This window comes from Myotis lucifugus, unplaced genomic scaffold (assembly GCF_000147115.1).
Source record: "Myotis lucifugus unplaced genomic scaffold, Myoluc2.0 scaffold_17, whole genome shotgun sequence".
NCBI classification, from domain to species: Eukaryota; Metazoa; Chordata; class Mammalia; order Chiroptera; family Vespertilionidae; genus Myotis; species Myotis lucifugus.
Genome location: NW_005871065.1, coordinates 3808815 through 3829443, shown reverse-complemented (window position 1 = coordinate 3829443; position 20629 = coordinate 3808815). Strand labels below are relative to the sequence as shown.

Sequence of the window (20629 nt, the reverse complement as noted above, 5' to 3'; positions counted from 1 at the left end):
TGTTTATTGCAGTAGTTTCCATGATAGCTAAGGTATGTAAATAAACTAAGTATGTATCAACAAGTGAATGGATAAAGAAAGTGTGTGTGTGTAAAATGGAATATTATTCAGCCTTACAAAAAGGAAATCCTACCATTTGCAACAACTTGAATGAACTTGGAGGTCATTATGCTAAGTGAAATAAGCCAGATAGAGAAAGACAAATACTGCATGGTATTACTTATACATAAATAGAATCTTAAAAATCTTAAAAAAAAAAGTCAAACTCTTAGAAACAGAGACTAAAATAGTGGTTGTAGGAGCTGGAAGTAAGGGAAATGTGGAGAGGTTAGTAAAAGGGTATAAACGTTCAGTCATAAGATGAATAAGGTCTGAGGATCTAAAACACAGCACAGTGACTATGGTTGATATAACTGAAATAAGCAAAGAAAGGTAGTCTTAAGTGCTTACTCAAAAAAAAAAGATAAATATGTGAGGTGAGAGATTTATAGGATATTTAAGTCTAGTATGGGAATTTTTTTACAATGGATATATAGATATCAAATATCAAACAATCACATTTTATACTTTCTATATATTACAATTTTATTTCTCAAAAATACCTCAATAAATATTTTTATTTTTACAAATTTTTGAGATATAATTGCAGATAATAAACCACACTTTTGAAACACACTTCTTTTAAAATCTTTGCTTAATTTATCAAAAATGATGTCTCATTGATTTCATTCACATTTCTCTCATTACAAGTATGACTGATCTTTAAATAAATGTGAATGGGGAAAGAGAAACCAAGATGGCAGCATAGGTAAACCTGAAATGAAATACGTTTGCCCAGCCCAAAGTAGATATTTTTAAAATAGAGAAAATATTTATTAAAAACTGATCTGGTTCCAGGCACTGAAAGAGGTGTACCAATTGCAGTGTTGAATAATGTAGACTGATTTTCAAGTATAAGGCTATGCAGTGAGACCACAACAACAGTGTTACTAAAGCAAGTGCATTGGTGGGGTTCAATGTGTTAAGGCACACACAGGATGATAGCAAATCCAAAATTTGGGGGTCAGTAAGAATCCCAGGGAATGGATTATTATACATGTATATTGAAGAATAATACAAAAGAAGGGGATAATGAGACATATGCCTTAGAAATATAGAAAGTAAAGATCACCCAAAGCTTCAGAGACCATGACAAATATTGTAGATTTTATCCTAATTATAATGCCAGTCCACTAAAGTGTTTTAAAGAGGAGAATTACAGAATGAAATCCAGATTTTCAAAGATTTATTTCTCTGGTGATAATTTAGTGAACATCTTTGAGACATTAGGACTAAAAACAAATATTATTACAGTTGAAAGATTATAGCTTACCCTGTGAAATGAAAGTTGTACTTAAAAATAAAGTAGTTGAACTAGAAAGATAAGTATGACATGGACGGTACAGGAATTAGTGACTGGATGTGAAAGTCAAAAGAGAAACTGTGAAACAAAGTTAAATTTTTTGTCTATACAACTAGGTAGAAAGCATGACATTCATAGAAATTATACCCACATGGTTGGATACATGACCCTGAGGCTCACAAGGAATATCTGGGTAAAAAATATCAAGGGGATCCAACTGTAAACCAACTATAATGCATATGAATCCATCATATTCATTTAATTATACCATCTTGCACTTCCTTTAGAGCAATTTCTGTGTTCTTTGAAGCCCTTTATATCTGGTTTTATTTAACACTAGTGGCCCAGTGCATGAATCCATTCCCATTGAAAGGAAATTAATTAGAAGAAATATTTTAATATTGCTGTTTGCCCTTTCTCTATAATAGCAGTGTCAACTAAATTCGCGATCAACAATGACAAATGGAAACACACCCGTGCACCTGGCACCAGCGAGAGCTTTATATGTATTGTGCATGCACAAGTCAACTTAGCCTTTTATAGATATAGAATAAACTTGCTTAGTTATACCTACTTTCTGATTTAGCTAAACTTTTTCCAGCCAAGTGAAGCACCCCAAATTCTCTTTCTGGTAATTGTCAGCAACACAGCAGTAATATCAACATGAAGCAGATTATTATTGTAGATCATGCAAGGAGAACAAAGGGTAAAATATTTAACAGCAGCAGTGTTTGACTATAGTCTGCGCAGTGAGAAAACCTGAAGTCATTTTTAAGGTCCACCATTTCTTACTTCTTTTCAGTCGGGTCAAGTTTCTAAACTTTCTAAATCTCCATTTTCCGGCTAATAAAAAGAAAATAGGATTCTACTGAGTCTCCTATCTACCTACTCCAGGACTTCTGTGAGGATCAAATGAGACAAGGCACGGAAAAATGCTTCATAAACATTTGGTTAAAGTGTAAAATATTTGCACCTGGCTATAAAGCAAGTCCTGTTCCTGGACTCAAGAAACTCCAAGGAGGCTAGTCACTAGGGAGAGGAAGCCAGGCGTTGCTATGTGATGTCATTACCCGGTGCCTACAGCGACCATTTCTAGGCTGGGCTGGGCTGTGGGCCACATTTTGTGCCAGGCAGCATCAAGCTAGGATTTGGTGGGGTGTTGCTCCGGGGTGGTGGCGGGGCCTGTGTCCCACTTGGGGGAAGCCAAGTGTTGCTTTGTAGGTACCAGGTCCGTGGTGCTGTTTCTCTGTAAATGGCCAATGCACATCACAGCAGCTCCTGCATTGAGCATCTGCCCCGTGGTGGTCAATGCACATCATAGCAACTAGTCAGATGGGCGGAGGGACACATAGCATATTAGTTTTTTATATATATAGATAATTGATGTTGCCCTGAAAAACTATTCTTTGGTATTTTAATTTCAAAATAGTAGACAGACTGCCTTAATAAAATAATTGAATCATTGATTATATATGGCAGCAAAATGCTGCAAAAGCTATACTATTTAATAAAGTCTATTTGATAAAAAATTTAGAAGTTGGGACTTGTCAAATGGAATAGCAAATAAAAATTGCAGTTTAGACAATCTGATTTATACAGTTGTCTTCTAAGTACTTTTAAGTGCAAATACTTTCTAATGCTGATATTTTATTGATTTTACACACTTTGATAAGCAAATATCAAAGAAAATAAAATGTAATGATATGGGGAATTTCCTTACTGTGCTAAAAAGCAATTTGTATATTTTTCCTACTTAAAGATAGACCTAGTGAAATTGGAAATATCAATATACTTTGAGTTAGAGCTCCTGCAGTTATAAAGAAGAGACATTCATTCAAACTAACTCAACTATAGAGAATTTCTTCCATGATATAGCAGGCAATGTGAATATAAGTATTGCATTAATGCTTGTGTCATGAGAACTGAGGTCAGGTATCCTCTAGGAGGAAAAAGAAAAGCCGCCCTATATTCTTGTCTTAAGGGCCTTGTGTTCTCTTATCTCAGCCAATGTCCCACAGTTTTCTCTCTTGTTCTTCCAAATGGCTTCTTCACTTAACAAAAAAAACTCTTTTGTTTGAACTTTCATTTCTTTATTACCAGAGTCTGTATTCCAACTACATTAAAAATACATACTTTTCTAATTTAATTTATTTCTGGTTCATTTTCATGATCATAGGAACCTGCAGACACCTCCTGTGCAGGTCAGTTCTGTTTTACTGTTCTACTGATGACCTTGGTAATAGTGGATAAACACTCTAATGAGGAAGCCAGACAAATGTGATAGGACAGCATAGGTTTTTAATACATTAGAACGAATGGAAGTTTTCTACAAGACCTATTATAAGGAGTACATGTCACAGAAATGAATAATGAGATGTGTTAAATTGAGGTTTGGGCATTAATATAAAAATAGCTCTGTACTTATTCAAAGTGGATAAAGCATTATATAATGAGATAAAGATTACATAATTATAGCACAAAGCACAGTGTAATCAAAACACAGAATGTAGCAGACAACGTATCAGAGACCCAAAGTTTCTGAAGAAGTATTTGTAAGATTAAAGAGAACTTCAATTTTATATTTCACATATGGTATGTGAATCAGGGACATATTTTAATAAATCCTCAGATCAATTGGAAATAAAAATATGAATTAAATATTTAACTATAATTTTCTTGATTGAATAGAAAGTACAATGAAAATATTACTAAGGCCATTTAAAAAAATCATGGTGCTAACAACAAAAAATCCATATCCTGATAATAATCACAAACATACCACTGCTACTGCTTATATTTATGACAGGATAAGATCACATTCTTGAAATAATTCAAACACAGTCAAGGGCAAATGAAAAATAAAGCACATGGTCAAATTGTCTCAGTCAAGCTGACATTTGTAAAAGAAGGTTACTGGAGTATAGAATGTGGACATGGGCTCCTCGGGGAGCCAAGTAGTGCTTGCCCTGTGTCACATACATGCTTCAGTTGTCTGTCTTCCTCACCGTAAAAAAAATCTTGAGACCAAATGCCAAGGTTGAAAGTAAACTAATAAAAACATTTTGCAATAATGAAAGGTCACTTTTATCAATCCTTTGCTTTTGCAAAGGCATGTATCATTTATCTGTTTTGTTTTTGTATCTGCTAGATCTCTGAAATGCTGAGAAAATTACTCAAAAAAAAAAAATCCATACCCAAATCACTCTCCAATCAGAAACATTGGCACATAAAAATGGATAAGGTTAACTTCAGATGTTATTATTATGGAAAGATGTCTGTGTACCGAGATTAAATAGAAGCTCTACATTAATTCCTAGGAGGCGGTGATTCCAGAAAGGGAATGAACTTAAGTATTCAAAATTTAATGCAACCATATTGAATCAGAGATGCAATGTGTCGTTACTGTCACTAGAGGGAAATCTGAGAGGGACTTAGGAGAAAGACAGTTTATTGTTATGGCTGTAGGTTGAATAAAAGATCCTGTGTGAATAAATTTTCTAAACAGCGTGCTTACTTCAGGGAAAAATGAAACATAGGATGTCTGTGAAAAAGCCACATTGTCAAGCTATATTGAAATAATTGTTTCTCAGCAAGGAACAAGATCTGTCAGATGCCCATGTTTAGACTCAAATACTCTAGTGCCATATGTTTCAATAAAATGGCATGAGATTTTTATCAAGTAGGAGAAAAATATCGACTAAAATAAGTGTTTTAAGCAGATATCACATGATAAATAATGATGTTTTTCAAAACCCAATAAAAAACAACAACCAACAAAAACAAAAAACAACAATATAGCTTGAGTGTCCAAGTTCAGACCCAGAGTTAGGGCCCAATGTGGTTCAGGTTGCTAAAAAGTAATCGTTTTCTTCCCATTATTGTTAGAATGAATATGTCAAGAAATTGTTATAATTATGAACACTCTTAATTTCAATGACAAAGTGTTCAGTTTAACAGAAAAGAACATGCAGACTGATAAAGGAAAGTGTAGATTTTTCACCCTATTATGACATTCTCTTTTCTTTACTCAATGCTAACCACTAGTCATCTCATCCAGGTTAAATGTCACTGCCCAGCTCTCTCCCCTTATGTAATGTTAAAAGTATTTGCTACTCATTTTATTTAGAAGTTTTGCAACATTTATTCTTTTTTGCTATTGTTTCTTCCTTTCACATTACGGCACATCACCAAGGGTAAAGAAATAAGTCAGATATAGCTCTGATCATAAATATTTTAATTGGATAATATCTTATATATATTTACAAACAATTATAAAAATCAGAAGTGTATGCATTTCCCTAAGGTAATCCTATTCTAATTTTTTCTCTCTCAATGAAGTGTTACATAAGTTATTCACTTATGAGATTTAGAAATCTAGAAATTAACCCAAAACTCTTCCATCTCCTTCACTCCCATGAACAATATATCACTAGATGTAGTGAATTCTATCTCCCTATCACATATCAAATCCATTTTCTTCTCTTTAGGTCTAAATTACAAGCCTGGTGTAAACCACCTTTATATCTTACCTAGAATAATCTAGTAGCCTCCTACAAGACTACCTGCACTCATTCTTACTGAATTATAATCTCTTTTCCTTGATGCATTCAGAGAGACACTTTCAAATTGCAGATCTATTTGTCTTTCTTCCAAGCTTATAATTCTTTCAGGGAGCTTTTCATTCTTTTGAATTAAACCAAAACTCCTTATCAGGGACTATAAGGATCTATGAGCTGGAGTCCCATGAGCTCAACCTCTTTTGAACACACTCATCTATTTTTTCTTGGTCCTGGTGGTTGTATTGCCTTTTGGTCTCTCACACTTTAAACTCTCCTTCTTATGTGCTTTCCTTCTCTCTTTTTTGGGTAATTATCACCATCATTGGATTCCTCAATCCATCTTTTATGTCCTCCGGAAAGTATTTTTCTGAGCTCTTGACAAAGGCAAATCACTCTTCTATACTCTTATATGTTTTCATCCTTATTCCTCATTACATTTAAAAAGTTACTTTTAGGGTTTTTTTTATTTGTATTCCTTCTTGACTGTAACTGGGGATGTTTTGCCCATTCTATCCACACCATAACTGTTGGGTAAATGAATAAAATCGTGAGTGGACAAATAAATGAATTATCACGTAAAATAGAGTTTAAAGCATTAATTGGAGATTCCATAATCAGCAGAGAAAGATATATAGAAAAAAGCTAGAGAAAATTAAGTCAGAATGAACTAATTGATGAATGACCATGTGTATCAATTACAATGATAGCTTATGTTGAAATAGCAATTAATTGCAAAACCTTAGTGGTTAGAACATTTATATTTTCTCCTATTTGTACTATATATTGATTGTAAGTTGGCTAGGTTCTGTTTCACATGGTTTTCTCTTTAGGAAACAAGCTGACGGAGCAACCGCTGTGTGGGATATTTCTTGTTGCTGTGGTAAATAAAATGAGATGGCGTTGCAAATGAAGCACCAGTTTATAGTTTCCACTCATAAGCGACATGCAATCTTTCCTCCACACTTCACTGACCAAAGCAAGTCACACAGTCAATGGGAAGTGAAATTTTAACATGAACCAAGAAGTAGAAAGAATCAGGAAAATATTTGAGACACAGGAAATACTTCCATGAAAGACGAAATGTTTCTGAGAGAACATAATTTTAGAACTCAAGGATTAGGAAAGGACAAGTTCTGGTCCATTAGGTGGCTACATAAATAAAAATCTTGAAGTTAATAAAGATAAAATAGCAAGTAGGAAAATGCTTTAGTAACTGTACAATACAGATCTTACCCATTGTCATATTGTTATGTATATTAACAAGACAAAACATGGGTATTATAATTATTACTCTAATTATGTTCATTATTGGAGAAGTAAGCAGTATACCATTTGTTAACAAATATTTATTGAGAACCAATATATTTTCTAGTGAGAGTGACAGGCATTGTATGATAAGCAACATGAATAAATTAGTGAAATAGATAGTGATATTATAAAGAAAATAAAGCAGAACTGAAAGTGGAGAGAGTAAAGTAATGTCAGCAGTAGTACTAAATGATAAACCAGGCAGCCAATATTGGACAGGTGACCTGAGAGCAAAGGGTAAGGAGGTAAGGAAGTTAACCATGTGGATATTTGGTGAAAAGTATTCTAGGTAGACAGATCAGCCAGTGCAAATACCCTACAGTTAGAACATACCTTGAATGACAAAGGAAAGCTAGGAGCCAAATGTGATTAAAAAAGAGAGAAAGAGATGAGATGAGAGAGGAAGGGGTTGGAGCAGGTCACACTGGTAGGGCTCTGCAGTCCATATTGTAAGGACTTTACCTTTAACCTAGTGATAATTCCTTGAAAGGTTTTGAGCGCATAGTAAGATGCTCTGACTTTTAACAGGATCACTTTGGCTATTTTGTGGAGAAGCTGGAAAATCATGGGTTATTCCAATAATCCAGACAAGAGAGGATGGTGGCTCAAAATAAGGTGGTAATAGTGAGGGTGCTGATATATAATATAATCGTAGATATACTGAATGTGGAGCTGAGTAGATTTCTCGATGCCTTGGGTGTTGGTTGAGAGACAAAAATGGGAGTCAAAATGATTCCAGGATTTAGGCCTGAGAAATAAGAAAGAAGGAGGTGCTATCAATAAGTTGGAATACTAAGCATGCAAAAGAGGTTCAGAATAGAAGAGAACTTCAATCCAAAATATATTGAGTTTAAGTAGATTGAGCAAATTTTCTTGATATTTAGTTTAGTGTATTGTGTCTTTTAGGACTATAATCTTTGCCATGATAAAAATAATTAAATCACTAATCACCATGGAAATAGCTGGGGTAGATTTCTTCTCACCGGGCTCCATTGTCAACAACAATTTCTCACTCTAATAATGAGAAACACTCATTTCATTTTTCTCTAAAAACTACTGCTGTTATCTTTTTTTTATAACTTCAAATTGATCACCAACTACCATCTCCCTGTATAACAACAATGTTCTCTAATTTAGCATTGTCCAAACAGTACCCATTATCTTTCTTAAAATCTACTCCTTTTGCAGTTTTTCTCAGTGATAGCCCATTTTACTACTCATCCACTTAGAATAATGGGATGGATGTCTAAGCCCATCTTTTACATGCTTGATGTTCATCTCCCATATTTAACTCTTTTTTTTTTTTTGAAATACAGAATTTTATTTAGAAACTGCTTAAAAGTAGAAAAAAAAAAAAAAACCCTGTCAAGAAAGACCAGGTGGAAAATGAGTTCCCGATAAAATGGAATTTTAGGGCAACAAAAGTCTAAAGGCCACAAAAAGAGAAATAGCACCACTGTTATTTGAACAATGGCTAGTTACTTGCATTTTTGGCATTGTTAATCACTGAATCTGGGTTTCTCTCTAAATTTCACACAGAGCATGCACTACACAACAATTTATTATAAAATACCTGCTTTCTACACACATTTTAGGACAAACTACCACCATCAACAAATCAATACAATTACATCAGGGGCTGAACAAGCTCAGTAGTGGGTGACACACATTTTGCAGAATTCTGCCAAACAAACGAACTGAATAGAAGGTAGGCAAAGCAAATGAGGGGTGTTAAGGAATGAAATAGTTTAAATATTAATAATTAATTCAGACATGTACTGTATTTTCTGCAAAAGAAAATTAATATTTAGTAACACGCTAACGAATTTTATCTCCAAAGAGATTAGTGTACTGGCAAAGTATTCTGATAACAGTGGAGGGCTGTGGACAGCAGGTACTAAAAACACCCAGCCTTGCAGATCTCAAGGTAGTGATGGCCTTCACTGATCACTCCCTTTGTCAGAAGTCCAAAAAGAACTTGCAGCATGATCACCTGCCTGCTGAACTTTCACTCTAAGCAGTAGACATTAAGGAGCCAAAGAGGAGTCCCCAGTGGGCAAGGAATGCAAAAAAACATGTTAGATGTAAACTTAAAAGACAGCAAAATGGGACACAAACCCCCATTCAAATCCCAGAGATGTGGGCAAGTCCCCAAAGTAGTTGTTAGATTTTAAAACTGAACACACCTCACTTCCCAAAAACACAATACACAGAAATTTCAGGGGTAACTGGAAAAATCATCAGAGAAATGCTCAATGAATATCAAGCTATTCAACTCAAATATCTCAGGGCTGAAACATACCTCTATTCATTCAGCCAACAATGCCTCTTGCTTCTTAGCAGAGATGCAATTGATTAAGGACACCAAGTGGCTTTAGAGAGCAACTTTTAAAAAAATATATTTTATTGATTTTTTTTTACAGAGAGGAAGGGAGAGGGACAGAGAGTCAGGAACATCGATGAGAGAAAAACATAGATCAGCCGCCTCCTGCACACTCCCCACTGGGGATGTGCCCGCAACCAAGGTACATGCCCCTGACCGGAATCGAACCTGGGACCCTTGAGTCCGAAGGCTGACGCTCTATCCACTGAGCCAAACCGGTCAGGGCAAAGAGAGAGAGCAACTTTTTAAATTTTCCTTCTGGGCCAAGGTTAGGCCTATGAAGATTCAAGCAGCCCTGCAAGGCCTGTGAACAGCAAGTTCTAAAAGTTCCAAGGTCTGGCCCTTCCTTCCCAGACACAAGGGCAACACACAAACTCTCCTATCAGGTTACATTTTATATTTTGAAATATGTAAATGTAATTTAAATACTCTTAAGGCATTCATTTATTAAAACGCTCTCTGCCAAGATTTCACATTAGCTTAAAATTAAAATCAGTCTTTACATTTCACTACTGAGGTATCCACCTCAGCGTATCACATAAAAACACCTCCAGCGATCAGTGTTACCAGCATCCATATGGTCAGCCCCTTTGTTCCCTAAGTGAACCAACTAGATGTTAATACTGCTCTGCTACAAGGTAAAAGCTCCTAACTCAAACTTGTTGAAAAAAGAGTGAAACTCCTGCAAAGTGCACTTTAAGAAGAGGTACTTTTTGCTTATGAAAAGAAACCGGTGAGTCCTCTAAAAATAACAAAAGGGAGTATTTTATAGTCAAGCACATGATTTGGAGTGAAGAATTCGGATGTTGCTCTGCTGGTCCAAGCTGTTAATACTCTTCTTGTTCCTCCTGTGGGCCCCCTTCATCAGGTATCACAAAGCCTTCATGTGTGGCATAGAGAATGTCCACAATCCTCTGCAATACAGGGTTGTTTCCCCCCTCGTTCTCCTGGCAAATCAATTCAATGTCCCTTAGCTTTCCAAAGTCTCCTTCTCCAAGTCTTCGACAGTAAGTTTCAATATGTTGACCTGCTGCATCAGTTCAGCTGCTTCGTCGTCCCCATTGCCCCCACCAGGATTCTTTCGCAGCACACCTGAGCCAGACTTAGGGTTGCAGTAGTCCTGTGTGTCGCCATGGGCCTCTGGAGCTGCACTGCTAGAGCTGTGAGGTTTCTTTGGTTTGTTCATAGCTGGAGCAACAAGGGAGGGAGCCACTGCAGTTTCTTGACCTTGTCTGGCAGCTACAGGATCATAGTCTTTCCATCATAGTTTGCATCAAAAAACTTCTTGAACCACTGAACAAATTCAAAATTGTCCTGAAACTTTCCTTTTACTAATCTGTCCACAGGAATTATTTTGTCAACACTCATCCTCTTAAAACCTGCTTGTAGTATCTTGAAGTTCTGGATGTATTCATGTTCTAGCTTAGCTTGAAATTTCACTTTCTTCAAGGCAATGGAGCCAGGGAACAGCATGTCCATAAACTGACAATAGGCAGCCCCTGAGCACCACTGTTCGACCTTTGTCAGATTCAACTGCAGGGACTCATTGATCCAGGCCAGCGTGTCATGTCGACTTAGGTTCTCACTGGTGACTGACGCTGAATATACGTTCACTGCCATCTTCGGCTTGTGGAGGAACCACGTCCATTGCCGTCCATATTTAACTCTTATACAACATCTTTCAAATAGCTGTAGATTTCATGCCACTGCATCATCTCTACAACCTCCCTCCTCATTCAAATTTTTATCACCTTTTACTAAAGTTCCTGCTAAAACTTACTACAGGATCTGCTATGCTCTAGCCTCTTTCTACCTTGTAGTATTCACATTCCCTCCTGGTGGCAAAATTTTTAAGAAAGTGTCATCATCCACACTGCTGCTGTTTTAATCCAAAGCTACAACTTCGATTCAAAATTAAAACATATAGATGATTTTCTAATATTTTAAAACTTATTTACTGGAATCATGTTAAAACTATGAACCTGCTAAAATTTTTAGATGTGGAATACTCCCATCTGATAAAATCTTAAGGTTAAAAATTTCATGTTTATCATTTCATTGGGTCAAATGTGGATGTTCAAAGTCTGCATGGCAAATAGGGTATTTAAATGTCTTAAAAAATATGTTAGAAATATATTAGGTTGGGTATCATTGGAAATCAACTTTGGAACAAGGATTCATGTGGAAGTTACTTTTGGGGAAGTGATCTCAGAAACATTAGGAAGGGAGTTGGAGGAGTGAGACAGTGAAGTGAAGGCAGCTTGTACTATAGAGCAAGTCTCCTTTGCAAACCTCTGGGACAGTGTAAAACCATTCCTCTGAGTTTTCTTACCCTTGGGGATAGTAAACTAGAGTATTTGTTCATCAATTCTCAGTTCATCATGGGTTAAAGGTTACTCTGAGTGCCTTAACTTGATCATGGTACATGCAGCAACACTGGCAGCCAGAGACACAGGTGTTCCCAGTAAACAGCCATTGGTTTGGAGTGTTGAGTGCTGAGAGAATAGGACCAGGGCACTCATAGCATCTGCAATGGGGGATAAATTAAGATTTTCAAAACTAAGACAGAAGGAATACAGTGAATATTTCTGCATTAAAGTCAGGTAAAGTGATTTTTCTTAAGTAAAACATGGCTATTTTTCTCCACTTGGCTTTGCATGAAACACAAATTCCTTTTCAAACTGTAGACAAGGTAGTCTAAATATTCTTTTTTAATAATGTTTATTTTAGAATTTTGAAAGTAGTAGAAAATGAGATACAACTCTGAAAGCTTTTCAAACCAAAATATCTCTCCAATTCTGGAGGAAAAAAAAATGAATAGCAGATCTAAGCAAAGAACCCAGAGCTCCTGAAGTGTAGCTTTATACTTTTACCAAGAACATTATTTTAAATTTAAAATAAAATTTTATTAATCATAAAAATATTTGCCTTGAGTTGGCTTCAAAATTTCAAAGGTGGAAACTATTTTATCTGGAGAAGTTTGCCTCCCCTATTGGCTTCTCTTTGCTGTCACAGTTTAGACATTTTGATTTTTATTATAGCATTTTACATCTTTTATTAGATGCATAAACCACCTTTATTTGTGAATTTTGAAAGTTCTTAATGAATCTGTAGATTACTCTTTGAGGCATTCAGAAGTAGAATGTTTTTTTTCTCTTGCTTATGTTTGACTTACATTTTAAATTGAAAATCAATATTCTCATGATGGGTTACATCAGTGATATTTATAATGTTTACTTAAAAAAATCAAATGAACAAATGAAAACTCACAGACACAGATCACAGTATGGTGGTTATCAGAGAAAAGGGGGATTAGGGGTGTAGTAGAATAGAAGGTAGAGGGGGTTGAGTATATAGTGGCGAAGGGAGATTTGACTTTGGGTGGTGGACACACAATGCAATATACAGATAATGTATCATAGAATTGAACACTTGAAACCGATATAATTTTATGAACCATTGTCACCTCAAAGTTTAACAAAAATAAGTTTAATTTATTAAGAGACTGTTTAAAAATGTTGCTAAACTCATGATAATATAAAGACCCTTTATTTTTAAAAGCATGATAGAAATATGTATATATATAGTACAATATTAATTTTAAAAAGAATTTAGAAAATATAACTTAAATAATTTATATTTAGATATAGTTTATATACATACATATACTCCTATGTAATATAAGAGTGAAAGGAAATACACCAAAATATTAGCAGCATGAGTATTCAAAATGGTGCAGTCATAGGTATTTCATATTTTATTTCGTATGCTTTTGTCTCTTTCAAAATTCACCAATGAGCTTTCATTATTACTTAAATTATTATAAAAATATTATAAAAGTATACTTTAATAGCACATGCATTGCAGGCTTATACACTGCAAGTGAAAGTGAAAATAGGTGCCACTTTTTGGCAGAATATGTTGTAACGTTTTTCCACACACATAGACTCAACAATTCCACTAATAAAATTTCTCCCTTTACAAAAAAGATTCAATAAACAAAATAATCAGGAAGTGCCCAAAGAATAGACAGTATCTTTTACTCCCCAGGCTTGGAACACTAAGAAAACGAGGAGAAACGGAAACATATAGAGAAAAGCTTTTGTGCATTCCAGTACAAATAGAAAGTGGGCCCAGCTTTCTGGCAGTGACAATTACATAACAAGGTCTCAGACAGGCCCATCCAGGTAGAAGGAGCTACAACAAAATTCAGAGAATTTTGTATTTCAAGCATTGACATCAATCACATTAGGATATAAATATACATTGTTTCTATCAGTGACAGTACAGTGAAAGGTAAGTTGGAGGGGTAAGCTCCAAATACTTTTTGATGCCTTGGCATATGCAAAATTTAGAATTGTCTCAGTAACTTAGTAACTGTGGAGATTATTAAGTAAGAGGTTTAATATTCAATTTAAGCCTTTTTCTGCTTTTTTTCTTTTTTGTATCTGTGTGTTCTATTTATTGGTTTCTGTCAGTTCAGCAAAAAATTGAGTTAGTAAAATAAAAAGAAAAATTAGCATTATCTTTGCTACCGAGGAAACTAAGTTTATGATCTGATGTTGATATCCATTTAACATCTGCGATTTATAGTTTGAACAAATCTAAAAGGTAAGGAATAGTATTACCATTTACAACTGAGGAAAATGAAGACTAGGAAGTAATCTTACCCAGTCATAAAGCTAGTAACACGAACTAGTACTTCAAGTTCAATTTTTTGTTATTGAGGTGAAGGCTAAGCTAGAACACTCTGTTTCTTCCAGTAATCGAATATTATGTATGTATTTAACCATGGGTGCCAGTGGCTGGTATAATGGCTATAATCACATAGGTTTTGTTTGTTTGTTTATTTATTCAGTATTCATTACTCTGTTATACAAAAGATAAATAAACTTCTTTGGCTTTAGTAACCAGGGAGAAAACAATCATGTGACCTATTACAAAACTAAAATTTTAGCTATAAATCGATAGATTATAATTTAATTTTAACAATGTCATAAAAATATATTCATCAAAAAACAACATTAAGAAAATTAACAAAAAGCCAGAAAATGGCTAAAATTATTTTGTGTGCAAATATTTGTGAAAAATTATATTCAAAATGAATGTCTTCTAAAAGTCAATAATAAAATAACAAACTCAATTTTTTTAAAGGAAAAAAAAAACATGATGGAGTAAATAATTTAACATCAAGTTAAAAAAAGCTAGAACACTGAACAAAATATATGAAAGAGCTGCTTTCAGACATTGGAGGGAAAGTAGCACAAAATGAAAACAAAATGAAGCTACAATCACCCTGACTTCTGCCTGGAAGGGATGTCTGGACTCCAGGTGCAGGAGGCGGAACCTAAAAGCTAAGAATGGACTTTCTGACTGAGCACAATGAGGCTGGATTTTCCGGGGCTGAGATGGCTGTAAACTGGAAAAATATGAAGAAGATCCTAATTTTTGAAATAATATTCTATATAATTTTAGGCTACACATTTAGATAAAGAAACGATTTCACCATCAGGATGCTTCAAGTAAAAGTTTTGCCTGAATCAATTTAGTAAGTCTAACCTGACAATCTAGAATGTCAGAATAATATAATTCAGATCAACTTTCTCTTTGAAAACAACTAAAAATGCATAACAATACTTAAGAAAATCTTCTTAAAATATTTGAAAGCTAAAAATAAAGATAAGGCCCACTAGTTTAATTAAATAAAACTAAAAATACATAGATGTAAGTTTTGCCTTGGGAGCTCATTTTGTCCTGGGACATTGCCAGTTCTGAATAAGAGCCAGGGAGTATAGCATTACTTTTGGTAGGTTTGTAGGATACTAGAGAAAAAATTGGAGTCCAGGATACTCTTATAAGTGAAGGATACACATATTTACCCTCAGAGTAAGATATTCAAGAAGTAAACCAACCCTCATGTGAAATGCTGTCTAGCTTCAAGCTATCTTCAGTGGCCCCTTACAATATCTCCTACTCCAAAATTGGATTCAAGAGATTTTGAAGCAAACATCTTGAGAAAAATAACATTATCCTTAGTTTGAATATATTCCTATAAATAATTTTTAAATACAAAGTCCATCACATAATTAAAGATAATCAATCCCATAAGGAGATAAGACAACAGGAATTAAAAACATACAGAAACCACAAACTACAAAAACACATGCACAGAACCTCAGACAGTGGAATTATCAGAGACAGATGGTAAAAACCATGCTTAACATGCTCAAAGAGATAAAATCAAGCTTGAAAAATTTGGTTGAAAACTGGAAAGGATAAATGACTTAGCATATGAGAAAATAAATTTAAAAGTAATGATATTCTCAAACTGAAAATATGGCAATCACATTATTATTTTAAAAGATGTGTTTAACAGCATACCAAACACAGCTAAAGAGCGAATTAGTAAATTAATCAAGTCACAGTACAATTCTACCACAAGGATTCATTGTGTTATTATTTTATAGATAACCTTCTCTCTTTACTCCCCACCCCTTCCATGCCTAACAACTACTAATCTGTTCTCCATGTCTGTAATTTTGTCATTTCAAAAATGCTATATAAGTTGAGTCATACAATATGCAACCTTTTGAGATTTTTTTTACTCAGCATTATTCCCTTGATATCTATCCAAGTTGTTGCTTGCATCAAAATTTTATTTCTTGCCCAGCCGGCATGGCTAAGTAGTTGAGCATCGACCTATGAGCCAAGAGGTCATGGTTCAATTCCCAGTCAGGGCACATGCCCAGATCGAGGGCTTGACCCCCAATGGGGAGCATGCAGGAGGCAGCCAATCAATGATTCTCTCTTATATTGATGTTTCAATCTGAAATCAATAAAAATATATTTTAAAAATATTTTATTTCTTTTTATTGCCTAATAGGATTTCATTGTATGGATGTAGCCCAGTTAGTTTGAAATATACAAATTGAAGGACATTTGGGTGTTATGGCTTGAGGCTATAATGAATAAAGTGGCTCTGAGTATTTGGTTAAAGGTTTTTGTGTGAATGTAAGTTTCTATTTCTCTGGGTTAAATGCCCAAGAATTTGTTATATCCTATGGTAAGTGTATGTAAAAAATAGTCATACTTTTTTCTCCAGTGGCTTTGTACATTTAACATTCTTACCAGCAATGTGAGAATGATTCTGTTACTTCGTATCTTTGCCAGCATTAAGTGTTCAAACAAAACTTTAAGAAAACCCATAACAAAAACAAACCCAAGGGACTGCTCAAAAGAAAATGTCAATGTTAATAAAATACTGAGTTGAAAAGGCACTAGACATTCATAGAAAAATCATCACCAATATTTTACATTTAATCTTTAATTAATCATATTCTGCTGTCCACACCTTTCCCTTTTATCACTAAGCTCATTGAAGAGGACTTAATTGACAATATATCGGTCAGTGTTCTAAATTTTGATCACCTGAATAGGCGTGTAGTGGTATCTCATTGTTTTCAATTGCAATTCCCTAATGACCTATGAGTTGAACATCTTTCAGATCCTTACTTTCCATCTGAATGTCATCTTTGATGAGGTGACTGTTCAGGTCTTATTGCCTATTTTTTAAAGGGGTTGTTTGTTTACCAATTGTTGAGTTTTAAGAATTCTTTGTATATTTTGAGTAACACTTCTTATCATATGTCTTAAGCAAATATTTCATCCCACATGGCTTATTTTAATAGATATTCCTACTGAATTTTTCAAAGTTTTGAACTCCATCCTGTTGAAATTCTCAAATGGAGTTGGTGAACAAGAAAGTAAACTTTTATTTTTTCTAATCTCTCCATTCTTTTTCAGTGTTAAATTAGCTCCTTTCTATCTGCCTATTTCTAAACTTGGTAGTCACTTGTTCGATGAACATTTGTAGATATATGAATCCTAAATTTGTGTGAGGCATCATGATAGGAGCTAGAAATATCAAAATGAAAAATGCAGGATAGTGGCCTATAGCTTCCCAAGAAATACATCTTTTCTTTTAGAAAGATTTGGTGTGCTAGTTTATCTCATTTGTACTTTTGATTTTAATTATTGCATAAATTTTTATGACTTCTATCATCTGTATCTCCTCTCCCATGATTCTTACTACCTATTGGACTGCTTCATTGGATTTCCTAATTGATTGAATTATCCATATTATTTTTTTTCTTTTTTTAATGTTTGTATTGATTTTTAGAGAGAGGGGAAGGGAAAGGGAAAGGTCAATAGAAACATCAATGAGAGAGAACCATTGATTTGCTGCCTCCTGCATGAGGATCAAGCCTACAACCTAGGCATGTGCCCGGACTGGGAATCAAACCAGTGACCTCTTGGTGCATGGGTTGACACTCAACCACTGAGCAACACTGGCCAGGCCATATTATATTTCATGTTAGTAAACTTCAGTGTTACTTCATTCCTCTTACATACAACTTTCAGTTAACATAACACTGAGTAAGTGTACTTCTAACTATATTTGAGTAAGTCCCATTTCTCTATCTCACAGTTTGTTCTCTTTATCTACTATCTCTTGAGTTTTTAAGACTAGTTTCCTGTCTGAGCTCCTGCTCCTTTTGCTTGGACCACATTTTACATAAAATCTTGTATATATTAATTGTTTGTTGTTCAAAAATGATTTTAAACCTATGTTATGTGTATATATATGTATGTATATATGATATTGGATAGATACATATAATCTAATTTTAACTATCTATATCTATCTATTTTATTTCTTTATGCTTAAATTTTGGGAGGAAGAATTAATAGTTATGGGTTCTGAACCTGTTCAATTATAACTGCACAATAGATAGCAGATATTTAAAACATTTACAAGTCATCACATTTTGCTGAGATTATTTTATGAGTGAGATATGAGCAGCCTGCTTTCAACAGTATTTACCTTTCCTTATTAATGGGTTTTTATTTTATTATTCAGCAAGAATGTATTTCACTTCTTCTGACACCTGTAATATATTCATATATCAGCAGCGACTCCTGACTTTTGCTATGAAAGACATAAATCACTGAAGGAAGTATGCATAAACAGAAGGCTGCAGGCCAGCACATTGTCATTCTCCTCCTCAGTCTCAATTAAGAGAGAATGTTAGTCCCCCCCCCCATGTTTTGTGAATGTTGACAAATGATTCACACTGCAGAATTGCTTTCTCAATTATAAGAGTGTCCATATGTTTTTGAAAATTACTTTTATTTAAATCATTTATGCTAACATTAATTGCATATAAGTGATAGTCTACCTGGTATGAAAAATATTTTTCATATCTTTGCATCTTTCTTTCCTACACATCTTTCTCCTCTTTTATAATGTTTGGAGAATGTTGAGATAAGAAAAAGCAGGAGGCTTTTTCATATTAAGGAAGCATATCTGAATGCTAATAAAGATCACAAATGATAATAAAGATCACCTTGAAAAATTCCAGGTTTTTATTTAGAAAGTTCCAAAGGCAATCTGACTTTGTGAAAAGTTTGCATAGATAACTGAAAATAGAAAACTGTGGATATTAAATTAAAAAGTAAAAAATATGTAGTGTTGAAAAATGAGATGCTACTGAATTTTTCCTTAAGAGCTCTGGATATAAATTAAACACCTCTATTACATCTTTTACTACAAACCACAAAAGTCCTGATGGAAATGTCATATCATGTAAATTATTTTACCCATATAATCTTTTTTTTCCAAAATGTGCAAAGTGGTTTATCTGAAATATGATTATCTTTTATTTTGGCAATTTTTAACTCCACAGTAAGACTTGCAACTTTTTTATATTCTTAGTATATAATAGACGTTGACAATAAACTATTTCATTCCATACATAAAACAAGTCTATAGGTGGGCACTATTTGATTTAAATCTAAATAAATAACGTTGAACACCTCTATTACATATCCCTCCACTGTTGGAACTGGTGCAATAATATATATATATTTTTAATCAGGTATAGATGTCTAGATTTGATTGTTGAAAGTCTAATGTTCTTTAAGGAAATTAAATGACATGAGATCGTTAGGGAGATGTCATTGCCTCTAATCTTTTAGGAACTTGGAGAAGAAGCTTCTTAGAAGTCATAAATGCTAGCATGATCTATAATCTGATCCCATGCCAAAATGCAAGGCAAATATAGACCACAGTCCCATTTCTTGATTCTCCCAATTATTTCTGTCTCAGCATTGGTGCATATCTCAATCTGAATCCTGTAGGAAATTTCTGTATGCCAAAAGATGTAAGCACCTACATCTTAAGTTCTGGGAGCTGTTTCTCTCTGCTAGTTACCGACCAGTGGGAAGATTGCCTATATATGCCCTCCTGGAGAGTAGGAAAGTGGTGGCAACCTTACCTGATGGTATTTGTACAGTTACAGACCATGTTTGCTATAGAATGTCCCAGAGAAAACCCCCCACAAATTGGCAGAGTCCTAGCCCCCAAACCGCTGAAGTCCACTCTTATCTTTTTCTTGTTCTCTTGTTCTTTGTGTGGGATCCAAAGTGTGTTCTGCCTTAGACCTAATTATGTTGACTTGCCACAGATTCCTTTTTTTTATTTGATTTTAACAAGGGAATTTTTTGCCCTTAAGTTGTTTTCTTAGTTGCTTTTGTCTTGCAACAGCAGCCATTGAAATCTAAAATCACTTCATGTCTTGAAAAGACTGCTTTAAGACACTGCTCTTTCATGTGTTTCCAGCTTTTCTTTTTTCTGAAAATGTTGGCATTAACGCATGTTATTCAAAAAAATCAGTGGGGGGATTGGTGATTAGGCTCAAATGAGACCTCCATTCTGATTACATAAGAATTTCCATTCAGAGAGAAGGTTACTTTTTTGAGATATTAATGTATGTTTTGTGTTCACTGTTACTGAAGAGTAAAAGGTAATGAGCTCTTGTGTGTGTGTTGTTTTGTTTTTAGTTTTTATCCCTTCCTCATCCAAGAAATGAGGTTATCATTGTGCTCTGTCACTTTATCACTTTGGGGGCATTTTCA

General features: G+C 34.4%; 1 pseudogene; it reads right to left on the bottom strand.

Annotated features, from left to right (window-relative positions):
• Window positions 1-10396: 10396 nt before the first annotated feature.
• Window positions 10397-11289, bottom strand: LOC102438582 (annotated as a pseudogene).
• Between the last annotated feature and the right edge of the window lie 9340 nt (window positions 11290-20629).